This window comes from Phyllostomus discolor, chromosome 5 (assembly GCF_004126475.2).
Source record: "Phyllostomus discolor isolate MPI-MPIP mPhyDis1 chromosome 5, mPhyDis1.pri.v3, whole genome shotgun sequence".
Taxonomy (NCBI): Eukaryota; Metazoa; Chordata; class Mammalia; order Chiroptera; family Phyllostomidae; genus Phyllostomus; species Phyllostomus discolor.
In genome coordinates, this window is record NC_040907.2 from 67,658,500 (window position 1) to 67,674,983 (window position 16,484).

General features: G+C 38.6%; 1 protein-coding gene across 4 annotated transcripts in view; it reads right to left on the bottom strand.

Annotated features, from left to right (window-relative positions):
- Nucleotides 1–16,484, bottom strand: part of KYAT3 (kynurenine aminotransferase 3) — a 77,849-nt gene that overhangs the window by 33,637 nt on the left and 27,728 nt on the right. The window contains exon 1 of one of the 4 annotated variants that reach the window (XM_036026384.1): nt 5,637–5,983. The exons of the other annotated variants lie outside the window; for them this stretch is intronic. The gene's annotated coding sequence lies outside the window, so the exon portion shown is untranslated. Of the gene's footprint in view, nt 1–5,636; nt 5,984–16,484 lie in introns of those variants that run through there. 4 annotated transcript variants of the gene reach the window in all.

Consider the following 16,484-nt stretch of genomic DNA (forward strand, 5'->3'; position numbering starts at 1 on the left):
AACTAAAATGTCCCAGAATGATAGATAGAAAAAGACAGTTTAACAACTGTCCTTTGCCATCTCTAAAAAATGTTTAAAACTTAATGATTCACTCAGTACGTGACTATAAACACAAAGTACAGATTCATGTATTAAAAAGTAAGCACTGTCTGCAGCAGATAATTTTGACATAAAGTCTAATTTTACTTCAACTATTTAGATAATTGAGGGCAAACGCCTTCTCAGAGTTAATTTTCTTTAGAATGTGTGGCGAGAACAGCCTCCTCTCGCTACTCTCCCTACGTCCACCCCTTCCCAACTCTGTGCCTCAACTATTGCCATAGTTCAAATATTCCCTGTTCTCTCTCACTTCCATAGTTCCACATGTGATCACTCATATACCCAAACTGCTCTTTCCATGCCAATGTTTCTCCACATCTTTTTCATCAGTGCTCCCCACCCAAGGAGACAATTTAGATGTTTGTTCTAACCATCTCCCCTACTTCCTCACTGAGTATTAAGGAATACAATTTTGTCACATAGAGTTGAACTCTGCATGGTCACAACATTGTAATAGCTAATATTTATTTCACCTGTCAGGCACCAATTTTCTCTCCCTTTGGGGCAATAATATCCCTGTGGAGAACATATGCTCTATACTCAGTCTAATCCCTGGCCCCCACTACCCCATCCCTGTACTTAGCCAACAACTCCTATTCCACCTGCCACCTTCAGTTCCCAAATTAGACTTCTTTCCTCCAGAAAGTCTTCTCTGACACCCCAAGTCAAGGTTAGGCACTCCTACTATTAAATGGAGTACTTCTCAGGATCTACTACATAACACTGTAACTTTTCTGCTTGTCTGTATCCTTCTTTAGACTGTAAGTTCTATGAGAACTATTGCTAGATTGTTCACTGATGGGGGTATGTATTAATCAGATTTCTCTAGAGAAACAGAATCAACAGGTCTGTCTGGAAAAAGTTCAACCACTGATAATATAACGAGAACAGTTTGTGCAACATCGATGTAACCTGGCAGCCAAGGAGAGTGGACTGGAATGTGCATGTGTGAACAATGACAACTTCACTGTACTACTCAATGGGAGTGGTATTTGCTGTTGAGTGAGCATGTGTACTGTGTGGCCATCACATTCAAAATGACTGAGTGAGTAGAGCAATGAGTCTGCATCAAATTTGGCATTAAGCTTGAACATTCTTCTGTGGAAACTATTTGGATGATTGCAGAAGGCCACAGCTGTGAGCAACTGGTGATTGGCAGCTTCATCACAACAACATGCACACACATGCATCACGTCTTGTGCAGTTTTTTTGGCAAAACATCAAATCACCCAGGTGACTCAGCCCTCCACAGCCAAGATTTGGCATCCTGCAACTTCTGGCTTTTCCCAAAACTAAAATCACCTTTGAAAGGAAGTGATTTCAGACCATTGATGAGATTCAGGAAAATATGCTGGGGCAGCTGATGGTGATTGGGAGAACTGTGTGAGGTCCCAAAGTGCCTACTTCGGAGGGGACTGAGACATTACTGTCCTATATACAATGCTTCTTGTATCTTGTATCTCCTTCAATAAATGTCTCTATTTTTCATATTACATGGCTGGATATCTTCTGGACAAACCTATGGGTTCTGTGTCTCTAGAAAACCAATACTAAGAAATTGGTTTATGCAATTTGTGGGGATTGGCAAGTTCAAAGTCTGCCGAACAGTCTTGCAGGTTGGGGACTCAAGGAGGAGTTGAGGCTGCAGCTTGAGTCTGAAGGGTAACTGCAGGTAGAATTCCTTCTTCCTGGGGGGTGGAGGAGCAGACCTCAGTGTTTTGTGTCTTAAGGCCTTCAACTGATTGGATCAGGCCCACCACATTATGGAAGGTAATCTGCTTTACTTAAAGTCTGCTGATTTAAATGTTAATTTCCTCTGAAAAATACCTTCACAGAGACATATAACTGGTGTTTGAACAAATTTCTGGGTGTTGTGGCCTAGCTAATTTGACACATAAAATTAACTATTACAGTGCCATCATAGTACTATGCCTGCCACATAGCATTTTCAACAAGTATCTAATAAATGAACGAAAAACCCATGCATTAGGAGTGAGCTTATGGTGTTCCTTAGCTTCAGTTAGGTACTTAGAGTGTCAGTTAGTTTAAGTTAATTCATGTTTCAGTAACAAAGGACCCCAAGGTTGTGGTGGCTTAAGACCATAAAGATTTATTTCTTTTTCATGTACACATACACGAAGGTCAGCTGCTGCTCTGTTCCATGTCACTGTCACTCTGAGACACAGGTTGATGAAATAGCCTCTATCTGCAGTACTGCCAGTTTGATAGCAGAGGGAATAAAATTCTTACATTCTGCTCAGAGGTACACACATTACTTCTACTCACATTTTATTGGCCAAAGCAATTTCATGACTAACCCTGACACCAACATGGCAGAAATGAAGTCTGGAGTTATCATGAGATTGGTAGTTGTGGTGGATTAAATTGTATCTCCTGCAAAATTCATATATTAATGTCTTAACACCAGTATATTAGTACGTGACTCATTTGGACATAGGTTCATTGCAGTTGTTATAAACTGAGGTCATTAGGGTAGACCCTAACCCAGTGTGACTGATGTCCTTCCAGAAAGGGGAGATTTGGAGACTGACTGGCACACAGGGACAGTGCCCCATGAAGGTGAAGGTGGGGAGCGAGGTGATGCTTCTACAAGTCACGTGACACCAAAGATTGCCAGCAAACCACCAGAAGCAAGTGGAGAGGCAAAGAACAGAGTCTTCTTTACATTCCTCAGAAAGAGCCAACTCTGCCCAACACGTTGATCTTGGACGTCTAGCCTCCAAAGCAGTGAGTTAAAAAATTTCTGTTGTTTAAGCCACTTAGTCTGAGATGCTTTGTTAAGGAAGCCTGGAAGCCTAAGGAAGCTAATACAGTGGTAAAAATGTGTAAGACACCCCACAATGTCAAAGACATCAAGATCTACCAGTAGGTGCAAACACAGCCTAAGAATTACTTTCCAGAGTAAATCCAATATTAGGAAATTAAACCTGGAATCCTGTGGGGAATTAATTACAAGCCCCAGCTATATGATAGAATATCCACAAGGCCTGTATAATTTATGGACTAGATAATTCCATGAAGTGGATTCTGTTCTCAGACTAATACCTGGCATATACATACAGTTCTGCCATGTTATAAATACAAAGTGCCAGTGAAACAACAAGCATTTTTGGTGTGTGTGTGTGGGGGGGAGGTGGGCTGAAACTCGCAGTTCTGTAAAATCAGCACTAGATGCCAATCTTGGCAGATGTGAGGAAACCTTGTTGTTACCAAGTCTTTAACTGTTCACTGCAATGGTGCTGGAACGAGGAAGCTTGGAATGAAGAAAAAATATTACCTATTCTTTATGACCTGAGCACACTAGAGTTTACCTTATGTATATTTTGAGGGCTCTGCCTGTAAAACCTGATGCATTCAGGTAAAATAGAACAGGTGTATGAAGTCTTCTCAAATGGCAGGTTGAAGTTGGGGAAATCAAGGCTGTCCATATCCAGGAAGAAGGAGCCATGAGTCAAGTATAAGAAAGACAGAATGCAAGAAAAGTCCAGAAACAGAAATAACACAGCTAATGGTTAGTGAGGTGACGGTAGTAATCAGGAGTGAGGCCGGAGCAGAAAGTGAGCACCCATGTCATGGGTACCACTTTAATGTGGCGCCTGGCTGCTGGTGTAGACAAAACATCTATTATCTTTTAGTTCTAAGAATTAAGTATTTATAGTTGTAATCACTTATTTTTAAATATTTTGTCTGTTCTCTTAAAAGTATCATAAATACTTTATGAATTTTCTTAGTCATAAAATTTTCACTGTTAATTGGTAGGTAGTATTTCAGATTGACCATGTACTGCACTTGCTCCTTCATTCTCCTGTTGTTGGGGCATTTGTTCTTCCCAGAGTTTTGCAATTGCAGGTCGTGTGTATCTACTGTGCATTTAATTACACGGTGCCTGCTCTGTTCCCTTTGTTCTACAGTTTGATGTGGACAGGGAATGCCCTGTTGTAACACAAGTACTAATTACCACAAGAAAGATGACACAGATGTTCAATATTATAGTCATCTAGTTCAATCTAAATTAACCAAACATGATAACTTTTGACTTACTTCTATGCAATTTTATATTAATATATAATGTAAGACACATATATTTTCTTAGCCATAAAATTTTCATTTTTAATTGGTAGGTAATATTTCAGGTTCATCATGTATCTCATATATATGTGTGTGTGCGCGTGTGTGTGAGTATATGTATATACACATAATCAAACTTTATACAGAGAGATTTTTCTCTCTCTCTCCTTTCATTCCTCAGCACTGATACGACTTCCTAAAGTCTGTTTGCTTAAATACAGATCTATTAAAAAAACAACTTTGTGCCTCTTCCCCTTTGCAAGGTAATTTATTGATACATTACCAGTTTGAAAGTCTGCTAGAAATCTGACAGCTCACCAACCTGACTGAAAAGAAACTGTTATACTCTCTCCTAGCTTTGAGGGTGAGAAACAGACATTTGTATACATGCCTTTGAAGCTCCACAGCAATATTAATCAGATCTCTTAGTTGCACAGAGACAAAAACTCAATCTGATAACAGTTTACAAGAAAAAGAGGAATCTACTGGATAGTTCACGCAACCACGAGAAAGCGTCAAAGCCAGGTTCAAGGGTAACTGAAACCAGAAGCTGAACCTCACCAGGGCTGTGCTTCATCTATGTGTCTACCCAGTGTCAGTCTGTTGCTTTTCTGCACATGAGCTTGACCAGTTACACCTCCCAATTTCACCGCCATAGAGGTCCCCAGAGTGGCTTTTTCTGGCCACCCAACTCCCTTCTCCCTAGTACCATCATGAGTTTTCACATTCTTCTCCACTTAATTATTCTTATGACACTCACTACTATTTCATATTATTTATTTTTACCTGTTAATTATGTCTCTCTCACTAAAGTGAAAAACTCAGAAAACAAGGACTTATCTTGTTCAGTGCTATGTCTCTAGTACCTAAAATGGTATAAGGCTGGTAATACGTTCAAAAGCACTTTGTAAACACATGAAGGAAAGCAATCCTCATTTTGAATGACGTCAGTGGCACACTGGCTCTAATCCATCATGTGCAGTGCTTCAGAGTATGTACTTGAAACACAAATCAGGGGATGCTCCTATCTTGCTCTAAAATCTTCAGTGGCTCTCCTTAATCTATGGAAGGTAATTCAAATTTCAACCTGGTATTTAAGGCCCCTTAATTTATTTCCAGCCTTCACTCCCACCATGCCATCCGTTCCCTCAAATACGGTGATTTAATAGTTTAGGACTGCTTGCTATTTTCTCAATGCATTCAGCATATTTCTGTTTCCCATGCTTTTATTCAAGTTATTTCCTTGTTTGATATGATCTTCTCCACGATCCCCACTGTGGCAGGCTCAGAAATGACTTCCCCAAAGCTACCACATCCTAGTCCCCAGAACCTGTGAATGGCAACATATATATCATTATAGCCTTGCAGATATGACTACAGATCTTGAGATAGGGAGATAGTTTTGAACTATCCAGATGGGCCCTAAATTTACTCACGGGGATACTTACAAGAGGGAGATTAAGCACACAGAGGAGAAAGACATGTGAGGATGGAGCAGAGAGAGATTTAAAGATGCTGGCCACGAAGACGGGAGTGAGGTGGCCTTATGCCAAGGAATATCGGCAGCCACCAGAGGCTGGGAAAGACAAGGAACAAATTCTCCCCTAGAACCTCAGGAGGAAATGTGGTCCTACTGATACCTTGATGTTGACCGAGTGATGCCAATTCTGGATTCGGCCCTTCAGAGCTGTGAAGGAATAGATTTTTGTTGTAGTAAAACATCAAGTTGGTAGTAATTTGTTACAGCAGCCACAGGAAAGTAATACATCTACCTGTGTAATATTTAAACACAATCTACCTGACAGGATATAACTTAGACTGGATTTCTAAGAAATGTTTTCAGATACCCTCTTATGATTAACCATTTCTTTCCCTATTCTCCCCCTAGACCTCTCTTCTTTGGACAATTTCTATGGTATATGTATCCATGTCTTTTCTAAATTTTTCTCTTAGAACCTGAACTTTGTCTCATTCCTTATAGCTTACATATTGCCTAGAAAAAAAGTATATGTACATCTCTGGGTCCATCTACATCTTTATATCAGTATATTATGTTCTCAGTAAAATATATATATATTGCGTTAACAATAATTTTGCTTAGGGAGATACTTTGTATTTGTAAAGACATTAACAGTATGGCTCAAAAAATTACTACTAAATGCTGCCAAAATACATTTCTTTTTCAGTAAATTAGAGATAAAAATAGTATTTACAATATAGGACAGTTACACAAGGTAAATGCTCAAAGAGTGCTTATTGTTTGACTTTAAAGACCTATACAATCTGATATGACATTACAGAAAACCAGAAAAAGCCACTCCAAAATATGCTACTTTGACAGGAGGGTCAGTTTGAGTTGAAGGCAACTGAGAAGAAATAGACGTACAAAAAAACCGCTCTGCTCTTACCCCCTCTACCAGACGGACAGGACGTCCCTGTTGAGACAGTGCTGGAGCACCAGAGGAGTCTACATAACAGACAGCCCTCATCTTCCATTCCGAAGCCCCTTTTCCTTTGCTTTGTCACTTCTCTACAAATGTATTGTTCTTTGTCAGAATGCCACTAACCATCCCTTTGAGTTACTCGTCACTGAGTTCTGCTGTGTGTATGCACCCAGGCACATGTTAATAGTATATAATAGGGGTAAAACCGTTTTACTCTTGTTAATCTGACTTTTGTCAGTCTAATTTGCAGGGCCTCAGCCAGAAAACCCAGGAGGGTGGAGGTAAAAGTTGTATTTGTTCCTCCCCTACAATATCATTCAGTGGCTCAAATATCTCTTAAATAGTGAGCCACAGACCAGGAGAAAGTATTTACAACACCCCCACCTTACAAAAGATTTATTTAGAATATACTCGTAGAAAGATCTTTTACAACTCAATGAGGCAAACAATCCAGTTCCAAATGGGCAAAACACCTGACAGCCACTGCCCAGACCAGGAATGGCCAAGAGGCACATGGAAGATGCCCAACGTCATCAGTCATCAGGGAGATGCAAATTAAAGCCACAATGAGGTACCACTAGAAACCCATCAGAATGGCTAAATTATGGATACTGAGTGTTGGCAAGGACAGGGGGCAGCTGGAACTCTTATACATTTCTAATGGGAGTGTAAACTGGTAAAACCACCTTGGAAAACTGCTTAACAGTTACTTGAAAATTAAACGTAGATCTACCATACAACCCAACTGTTCCTCCATTAGGTATTTACCCAAGAGAAATGAACACCCATGTCCACACAGTGGCTTGTCCAGAAGTATTCATAACAGCTTTATTCACAGTAGTCCGAAACTGGAAGTAATTCGAAAGTCCATCAACAGATGAATGGATAAATAAATTAGTATATCCATACAAACAAAAAGGAAGGAATTACTGATACATCAAAACATGGATGAATTTAAAAAGCATTATGCAAGTGAAAAAAACCATAAACAAGAGGAGATACTACATGACCCTATTTATATAATTTTTTTAAAAGCAAACTAATCCATGGTGATGAAGAGTAAATAAACTGAGTGAAGGATGGACTGCAAAGGGACCTGATAAACTTTTAAAGGTGATGGGAAAGTTCTGCAGGTTGACCGTAGTGGTGGACTCATGGTGTAATCACTGAGTGTTATACTCTGAACGGATATAGTTTACTGTTTCTTGATAAAGCTGATATTAAAAAACTGCCAGGAGGATCCAAGATGGCAGAAGAGTAGGTGGAAGTTACATTTCCTTCCTCCCAGGACCAAACTGGAATTACAACTAAAATATAGAGCAATCAATTTGAATAACCAACTAAAGACTAGCTGAAGCGAGGTTTTATAACCAAGGATTTATAGAAGCCACCACACTGAGACTGGTAGGAAGGGTGGAGATACAAAAAGGGCTGGCCCCACTCCCACGGGTGGTAGCAGAGACTCTGGAGGGATAGCTTAGCTGCAAAGATTCCTGCTAAGTAGCATGGGGTTTCAGCCCTACACCAGGCTCCCCAATCCAGAGCACTGAAGCTGGGAACAGGTGCACCCACATAACATCTGGCTGTGAAAATCAGTGGGGATTCTGTCTGCCAGGGAGAGACAGGAAATCTGCTAGAGACACAGGTACCCTCCTAAAGGGCCAGAGCACAAAATCTCATTTGCAGCCACTCATCATGGGCTCCAGTGGAGGAAAGGCAGGGTAGACTAGAGTCGTGTGAGGACAGACCAGGGTTTGTGGCTCTGGGGAGAGTCCTGGGGGCACAGCCACTGAGACCTCTACCCTGAGTCACATTGCTGCACCACACATGCCATATTTCTTGGGTGGAGCAATCTCTTCCTTAAACTATCAGCCTGGGGGAATGCAATAGTTCCACCCCCTGAACTCCCTGTCACCCCACACTGCAGAGTTCACACCCTGCTGAGGAGTCAGCTGCCTAGGCAGGGGTAAAGAGATCCTGGCAGACTCAAGGATGTCAGTGGCTGAGTTGTGTGGATCTCAGACAGGGGCCATTCCTCCCTCCTTTCCCCAAGCCTGACCAGCACTCCCCCTCAAAGGAGATCCAGTATCCCCACCCTCCCAACCAAGTGGCCCCAAGCTGCTGAGCTCAGGCTTCTGGCAGAAGCTGGGATAGACTGAGCTGTGTGGCTCTAGGATGAGGGCCATTTTCCCCTCACTCGCTTGACTGGTACAGAGCCCTCCTGCCTCATGGCCAAATTTTGGTCTGTTTCAGCCTGATAAACTCTGCTAGCCTCACCCTGATTACTCCTGGAGACCGTGCACAACAATAGTGGTATACGAGCACCCAGTGGGTGGCAGCTAAACTTAGTATACCTTGGGATATTTGCCTAGTAACCTCAAACACAGCACTGGCATCAAGTTTGAACCTGTATAGATCTGGTGAACACTGCTCACTCCTACCTGGTGACTCACTAAGAGTACACCTCATGCAACTAGAGTACTGCCAGAGGCTCTTCAATGACTGAGCCTAACAGGCAGCCAGCAGACAGAGGTAGGCAGAAGCAAATCTTAGGGTTCCTTGAAAGTTTTGCTGATCTGCCCCTAGGGCAGTTGCTAGTAAAACCTATCCTTGGTGTGCAGCTTGATCTTTGCTGGGACACCTCAAGCCCAGTAGACAGCTACAAACTGTGAACCACTTTGTAGCTCCAAACAGGTTGTCCAGTGCCAGTCACAGGCAGTGTCTGACACTGGCCTTCACAAGAGTCCCTTCCAAGAGGACCCAGAACAAACACATCCAGTGGCCAGCTTCAGACACCATCAGAGCAGAATCAAATTAGCTTCACAAGCAGCATAGCCAAAGGAAGGTCTCAGTAAACACCAGACCCAGCTGAGGCAAATTCTGCTCCACGTGGTCAGCACCTGCACAGCAGCTCACACTGTGTGGTTGGGGTTGATCCTTATAGTCACACAAGGGAAATTCCTGGAGTACCCAACACAGATGATCAAGGAGATTGCACCACTGGGTCCCACAAAACACCTCCTACATAAGGCTACCCTACCAAGACTGGGAATCATAGTAGATCTACCTAATATATGGAAATAAACACAAAGAGGCAGCCAAAATGGAGAGATAAAGAAACACACCCCACACAACAGAACCAGAGGAATCTCCAGAAAAAAGAGCTGAATGAAATGGAGGCAAAGTTTACCAGATAGACACTTCAAAAGAAAGGATGCTCAAGGAACTTAGTGGGAACTACAAGGAACTTAGTAAGAACTACAGCTTCATAATAAAAGACATAGGAACCACCTAAAAGAACCAGTCAGTGAAGAATACATTATCTGAAATGATGACTGCACTAGAAGGAATAAACAATAGGGTGGATGAAGCAGAGGACTGAACCAGCAATTTGGAAGACATGGTAGCAGAACACAGCCAATCAGAACAGCAAAAAGGAAAGGTAATTTTAACAAATGAGGATAGTCTAAAGGACTCTGGGGACAACATAAAGTGTACCAACATCCACATCATAGGGTTCCATAAGGAGAAGAACAAAGGATCAAGAAATGGTGAGTGAGAACCTCCCTAACCTGGTGAAGGAAAATGACACACAAATCTTGCAAGTGCAGAGAGTCCCAAACAAGACAAACCAACAGAGGCCTACATCAAGACACATCATAATTAAAAGGTCAAAAGATAAAGACAGAATTCTAAAAGAAAGAGAAAGACAGTTACTTACAAGGGAGCTCCCATAAGGCTGCCAGTTGATTTCTCAACAGAACCATTTTAGGCCACAGAGAACTGGTAAGAAAAATTCTGAGTGATGAAAAGCAAGAATCTACAACCAAGACTACTCAGCATGGTTACAATTAAAATTGAAGAAGAAATTAAGAGTTTCCCAGACAAGCAAAAGCTAAAGGAATTTGTTACCACCAAACCAGTATTACAAGAAAGTTAAAGGGCATTCTTTAAGAAGAAGAAAAAAGAAAACAATACAAAGGAACATAGTTAAAAGAATAAAATGGCAAAAAATACCTACCTACCAATAATCACTTTAAATGGAAATGGTTTCAATAATTTAATCAAAACGACCATAGGGTTAGCTGAATGGAATTAAAAAAGATGCCACATGTAGGCTCTCTACATGAGACTGATCTTGGAACAAAAGATATGCACAAGACTGTAAGTAAAGGAATAGAAAAAGACATTTAATGCAAATGGAAAGGAAGAAAAAGCTGGAGAAGCAATATTTATATCAGACAAACCTTTAATACAAAGGCTATAGTAAGAGACAAAAGAAGGACATGGCATAATGATAACGGGAACAATCCAACAAGAGGATATAACACTTGCAACAATTTATGCACTCAACACAGCGAACACCTAAATCTATAAAAATTCTTGATGGACATAAAGGGACAGATCAACAGTAATACAGTCATAGTAGGGGAATTTAACATCTCATTGACATGAATGGATAGATCTTGCAGACAGAAAATCAATAGGAAACAACAATCTTAAATGATATACTAGATCAGATGGATTTAATTGATATATTCAGATCATTTCACACCAAAGCAGAATATAAAACTGTTTTCAAGTGCACATGGATAGACCAATGTTATGACACAAAATAAGTCTCAATAAATTTAAAATGATTGAAATCACATCAAGCATCTTCTCTGACCACAATGGCATGAAACTAGAAATCAATAATAATAAAAAAAACTGAAAACATACAAAGATATGGAAGTCTAAATAATGTTATTAAACAATGAATGGGTTAACAACAATATCAAGAAAGAAATCAAAAGATATGTTTGAAGCAAATGAAAATAAGAACACAACAACACAAAGATCTATGGAACATGGTGAAGGTGGTCCTGAAAAGGAAATTCATAGTATTACAGACCTACCTCAAGAAACAAGAAAAATATCAAATAAACAATCTAACTTTATATTTAAAGGAACTAGAAAAGAGAACAATGAAACAAAGCCCAAGTTAGTAGAAGAAAGGACATAAAAAATGTCAGAGAAGAAATAAACAAAATAGAGTCTAAAAAAATACAAAAAAGTCAACAAAACCAAGAACTTGTTCTTTGAAAAGATAAACAAGATTGAGAAACCTTTAAACTAGGACTCACAAGAAAAAGAGAGGACTCACATAAATAAAATCAGAAATGAAAAAGGAGAAGTAACAACTGACACCAAAGAAATAGAAAGGACTGTAAGAAAATACTACAAACAAATATATGCCAAACAAACTGGGGACAATCTGGAAAGGAAATGGACAAATTCCTAGGAACATATAATCTTCTAAAACTAAATTAGGAAGAAGCAGAAAATTTGAATAGACAGATTACAATTACTGAAATGAAGCATTAATCAAAAAACTTCAAAACAAACAAAATTCCTGGGCCAAATGACTAACAGGAGAATTTTACCAAACATTCAAAGAAGAAATAATAATCTATCCTTCTCAAACTATTCCAAAAAATTCAAGAGGAGAGAAAGACTCTTAAAGCTCACTTTTATGAGGCCAGCATATCCTAATTCCAAAAAACAGATACGGATACTATAATAAAGAAAATTGTAGGCCAATGTCCTTGATGAACATAGATGCTAAAATCTCAACAAAATATTAACAACACATTAAAAATATCATACACCATGATGAAGTGAGATTTACTTCTGGGTAGCAAAGTTGGTACAATATCCACAAATCCATAATTGTGATACACTACATAAACAAAGTGAAGGTAAAAACCACATGATCATATCAATTAGACGCAGAAAATGTACTTTATGAAGTCCAGCACCCATTTATGATAAAAACTCTCAGCAAAGTGGGAATAGAAGAAACATACCTTAAAGTAATAGAGGCTATATATGACACAGCCACTGCAAGCAACATACTCAATGAGCAAAAACTAAAAGCATGTCCCTTAAGATCAGGAACAAGACAGGGATGTCTGCTTTTACCTCTCTTATTCAGCATAGTACTGGAAATCCTAGCCACAGGTAAGAAGAAATGAAAGGCATCCAGATGGGAAAGGAAGAAGTAGAACTGTCATTATGTGCTGATGACTTTTACTGTAAATAGAAAACCCTAAAGACCCCATCAAAAAACAAATAGTACAGGAACAAATATAAAGGACACATGGACAAAAACTAGGGTGGGTAGAAATGGGAGGAAAGTGGGAGGGATGGGTGGGTGGCTGGGATGGGAGTCAAGGACAGAAAACTGTACTTGAACAATGATTAAAATAAAAAAAAAAATATAGCTATCAGATTAAATAAATTTCTGTTGTAAAATAGCAGCATACAAAATAAATATCAGAAATCAGTTGCATTTCTATTACACCAAAAATGGCCTATGAAAAAGGGAAACTAAGAAACAATCCATTTACAATTGCTTAAAAAATATTTTTCAGGAATGAATTTAACCACAGATGTAAAACACTTGTACTCAGAAAAGTATAAGACCTTGAAGAGAGAAAATGAATATACAAATAAGTGGAGGCATATACTATGGTATGGATACAACAGAATTAATGTCATTAAATATTATATTACTCAAAGCAATCTATAGATTCATGTATTTCTATCCAAAAATACCAATGGTGTATTTCACAGAACTAGAACAAATATTTCCAATAATTTATAGGAACCACAAAAGACCCAAATAACCATAGAAATCTTGAGAAAAAGAACGAAGTTGGAGAATCATGCTATCTGATATCAAACTATACTACAAGGCCATAGCAATTAAAATGCATGGTACTGGCATAAAACAGACACATAGATCAATGGAACAGAATAGAGAGACCAGAAATAAACCCATGTCTTTATGGTCAATTAACATTTGACAAAGGAGGCCAAAACATACAATAGAATAAAGATAGTCAATTCAATAAATGAGACTGAGATAATTGAACATATATATAGCTATCTATACATGTGCTATGTGACTGAAACTAGACCACCTTCTTATACCACACACAAAAATAAACTCAAAATGGATTATAGACTTAAATGTTAGACTCGAAACCATAAAAATCCTAGGAGAAAACATAGGCAGTAAAATCTCAGACAATTCTGGTAGCCGTATATACATATATTTTATTTATATTATATTATATTATATTATATATAAGTATGTGTATTATATATATATTTTGATATATCTCCTTGGGCAAGGGAAACAAAAGAAAAAATAAACATATGGGACTACATCAAACTAAAAAGTTTTTGTACAGCAAAGGAAACCATCAGCAAAATTAAAAGAAAACCCATTGAATGAGAGAACATATTCACCAATGGTGTATATGTTCTCTAATAAGGGGTTAATATCCAAAATTTATAAAGAACTTATAAAACTCAACACCAAAAAATCAAACAATCCACTTAAAAATGGGCAAAGAACCTGAACATACTTCTCCGAAGAGGACATACAGATGGTAAATAGACACGAAAAGATGCCGAACATCACTAATCATCAGAGAGATGCAAATTAAAACCATAATAAGGTATCACCTCACACCTGCCAGAATGGCTACCATCATAAATCAACAAATAAGTGTTGGAGAGGATGTGGAGAAAAGGGAAACCTCGTGCACTGTTGGTGGGAATGCAGACTGGTGCAGCCACTGTGGAAAACAGTATGGATTTCTCAAAAAATTAAAAATGAAACTGCCTTATGACCCAATGAATCCACTTCTGGGACTATATTTGAAGAAGCCCAAAACACTGATTTGAAAGCATATGTGCACCCCTATGTTCTCTACAGTATTATTTATACTGCAGTGAACATAGCCAAGATTTGGAAGCATCCCAAATGCTCATCATATACGAGTGGGTAAAAAAGCTGTGGTACATTTATGCAATGGAATACTACTCAGCCATAAAAGACAAAACTTACCTTTTGTGACAGCATGGATGGTCCTGGAGGGTATTATGCTATGTGAAATAAGCCAGGCAGAGAAAGACAAATATGATAGGATTTCACTTATATGTGGAATCTAATAAAAAAATAAACTAACAAAAAATAGAAACAGACTCATAGATATAGAGAACAGACTGACAACTGTCAGAAGTGAGGGGGCTGGAGGGCTGGGTAAGTAAGGTGAAGGGATTAAGCAAAAAAAACCCCCCAAAAAAACAAAAAACAAGAAAAAACAGAGTTTATAGTATGGCGACTACCAGAGGGAAAGGGGGATGGGGGGATGTAGGAAAGGTAAAGGCGGGGATAATGGTGATGGAAGGAGACTTGACTTTAGGTGGTGAACACACGATACAACATACAGATGACGATGATAGAATTGTACATCAGAAACCTATTTAATTCTATTAACCAATGTTACCCCAGTAAATTCAAAAGAATAGAAAAATAAAATAAAATAAATAAGATAAAATAAAATTGCATTAAAAGCTGCCAGGGTAGTTTCTTATAAAAATTAAAGACACTTTTAAATACAACCCAGCAATCACTCTCCTTGGTATTTACCCAAAGGAGTGGAAAGATCAAGTTCATATAAAATCCCACCCACAAATGTTTATAGCAGCTTCATTCATAAATGCTGAAACTTGGAAGTAACCAAGATACCTTTTAGTACATTAATGGATAAACAAAATGTGCAATATTCAGACAAGGAATGCCATTTGTGCTAAAAAGAAATAAACTACCAAGCAAAAAACATACCTGGAGATATCTTAAAGGCAAAATCATGGAGATAGTAAAAAGATCAGTGGTTTCAAGGGCTTGAGGATGGGAAGGAGAAGAAATAAAAAAGCAGAAGACAGGATTTTTTAGGGCACAGAAAGTATTTCTGTATGATACTATAAAGATGGATTCATGTCATTGTACACTTGTCAAAATCCATGGAATGTATAATACCAAGTGTGAACTCTAGTGTAAATTATGGACATTAGGGGACAAGAATGTGTCAATGTAGCTTCATTGACTCATACCACCGTGGTGGCAGATACTGGTAACGGGGGAGGCTATGCATGTAGGGATTCAGTGGGGGGATACAAGAACTTTAGATTTTGCTCTGAACCTAAAATGCTTTAAAAAATGTTCTATTAAATGTAAAAAAAAATTAAGAGTAGCCAGGGTATCCTGAAATCATGTGTTCTTTCTCCATTTGGACAAAATGCTCCTCAAATAAGCTGCCTAATAGAATTCACTCAGATTTTGGATGTTTTCCAAGGTAGGAAAACACATTCAAAAAAGACAAATTACACTCAACGTTCCTGTAAAGGTGGAAGAACTGAAAACTGATATGGAAATGCAAAGTAGGGGCAGTTGACTTAAGGCACACAAGGGGAACCCCCATTAAATGAACTCAAAGACACGCACATTTAACTGGGACTTGTAAGCAACATATACTTAGGTGTTTTATTTTACAATTACTTGTGCTTGATATGTTGTAGCTCTTTGATATTTGTTGACTAAGCAAGTGAAAGTGAAAGAATTTAGATTCCCTCAAAGTGATATATATTGTAGAAAAAATTGTACTTTAATGGAAATATGCAGGGGATGTGTACAGCCTCACAAATCTGATTCTAGTAGGGCTAGAATTGGGCTTTGAGATATTTTGCATCATGTAAACTGAAGGTAATAGGTAGGTATGCAAACTCTGGTCCAGAGTTTTTGTTTGACCTCCCTCTTCTTGCGGAAAATGTTTTTGACTTCATTTGCAATGCAATTCCTCTTCTACATAAAAATTTGTGCTTTTGACTTTTCCTTTTAACTGGTATAACTTCTTCTTCTTCTCTCTCATTACATAAAAGTCTTTATACTTTTCCTTTATACTTGTATGAGTTATAGTTTTGCCTTTTTTCTGCAATTGCCTTTCAATATACCTT